Source organism: Garra rufa, chromosome 4, assembly GCF_049309525.1.
Source record: "Garra rufa chromosome 4, GarRuf1.0, whole genome shotgun sequence".
Classification (NCBI taxonomy): Eukaryota; Metazoa; Chordata; class Actinopteri; order Cypriniformes; family Cyprinidae; genus Garra; species Garra rufa.
The window spans coordinates 46189085-46191329 of record NC_133364.1 but is presented as its reverse complement, the minus strand read 5'-3'; the positions used below and the strand labels follow the sequence as shown (position 1 = coordinate 46191329).

General features: G+C 41.0%; 1 pseudogene; it reads right to left on the bottom strand.

Annotated features, from left to right (window-relative positions):
* Positions 1 to 489: 489 nt before the first annotated feature.
* LOC141333369 (dual specificity phosphatase 29-like) lies at positions 490 to 1629 on the bottom strand (annotated as a pseudogene).
* Positions 1630 to 2245: the final 616 nt, after the last annotated feature.

Sequence of the window (2245 nt, the reverse complement as noted above, 5' to 3'; positions counted from 1 at the left end):
GTTTGTAAGTAGAATAGTTTAATAAACAACCATATATTCACATATAATGACTTCTGTGCTGAATGCTTACATTACAAAGTCACTTAAACTGTTTCGATCTCATATTGCTACCTTAAGCCCTATTCTGTTCAATTGTTTTAACTCCGTTCTGATTAGTAAAAATACGTTGCCGTGACGACGGGCCAACGTCAGAGTAATGGGTATCACTGAACAATTTGCTGGACAAAGAAACCAGTCGATATCGTTATTACTGTTACTGATCAGAAACTGGAAATTGCGTATATTTAATGACGATTATTATACACGATTTCCTGTGAGTTAAACTACTTTCCCTGACTGAAATGTATGTTTTAAATAACTCATTTCATCCTATTCATTGGTCATAAGACCTGGTGGAGTTTTGCAGTGTATATGTGATGAGAGAAACAGTCTCATGCATATACACACATATATTGATCATCTTAAATTCTTTGAGCTAAACAAAATTCTCTACACCAGCTTTGAGTTGAGGATTATTATCTGCTTCACGAAGCCAATGCTGAGTCTGACACGTCTCACCTTTATGACGCGGTCAATAGCGTCCTCCAGCGTTAAATGATGTTGGATCATCAGATACGCCAGAAAGAGTGCTGGAGAGCGTCTGGCACCATCTGTGCAGTACAATAACACCTTATCTGAGGAAATAAAGACAAGACACTCAAAACAAACTCATTCCTAGACACTTTGTCACTATAGCACACTTGATGAAGTGATAGATGATAAATAGTGTGTGTGTTTCAGCTCTTACTCTCTGGGTTACTGAGGGCCTTGTGGATGAATTTCGCAGCTGGGACGAAGTGCTCATCCATTACAGACACACCATAGTAAGTGATGTTCATGCCTTCATAATATTTCGCCCCTGTATTGACCTTTTCTAGCAGGTCTTCCTTGCTTGGCTTTCCTAACGATATCTTCAGACTCTTCTTTACAGCCGCAGCGTTCAGGATGTGAGTAACACCCATCTCCTTCAGTCTGACTCGGTCCATTGCTGTCTGTCTGCACAAAAACACCACAGCCTCCATTAGTCTTTCACTAAAGAATCACAGAACTGCATTGTGTGAGATTCCTGTATTACATTATTACTTCACCACATTTATTAGTATAATATTTTATTTCAATTGTAGACTTACTGATTTGCTATGAAGACATTGGGCCAGACCTCAGTGACTGGTGTCCAGTCCAGTGTGCATTTCTGCAGGAGTTGCATCACGTGGGTCATGACATGACGATGTGCTTTTTTAACATCACTTGAGACTCTGATACTGGAACTAGCATCGCTATGTTTTCTGTGTTGAACTCCACTCTTGACTGTAGTTTTTGCTCCCTCATGAGTTTTAAATTGAGGAGTGTCAGCTGATTCAAAAAGCCTATGTTGGGTTGAATCTGTCTTTCGTGTATCACACGATCAATGGCGTCCTCCACCATCATGTCATGGTGGATCATCAGATATGCCAGGAAAAGTGTTGCGGAGCGGCTGACGCCTTGAAGGCAGTGGACCAGCACCTTATCTGAGGAAACAAACAGAACGACACTGTAAACAAAATCATTCACAGACAGTTTATCTCTGTAAAACACTTGATAAATGGCCATCATTGAGTCTGTCCTGTGTACGTCCATAACTGTCTGGTTTGGTTAAGCTACTAAATCTGACATCAATACTGCCCTCCAAAGGCAAAGCGCAGTAACTACACATTTGGTCAAAACTGAGTTAAGGCTTAAAATGGACTATGTGACAACTGTTTTGTCTTGTGGCAAATTCTCCTGGTTAAATTGTGTCCCGTTTCAGAGAAACGAGTTTCAACATGTTTGACTAGCTGGTGTAAAAACTTTAAAGGCATTATTCTCAGTTTCGGTGTTGGCGTAGTTACTGCACTTTGCCTTTGGAGGGCAGAATAGACTACAACGGACAGTTAGGACTGCTGAGAGGATTATTTGTGCTCCCCTGCCCAATCTCAAAGATCGTCACATCTCCAGAATGAGGAAAATTCACACTCAGCCCTTTCTCGCTTCAAACAAAGCACAGTTTTTTCTCGCCTCTACATTTCTACTTCTGTATATAATGCATTGTTTAATGTCAACACTGTGTCTGTACTGGAAACTCCTGTCTTAAAGTCCAATTCCTTGTGTGTGACCCACAAACCAACAACAACTGAAGTCAGCTGCAGTAAAGGCCTGGCAAAGCACCACAAAGGAGGAAACCCAGTCT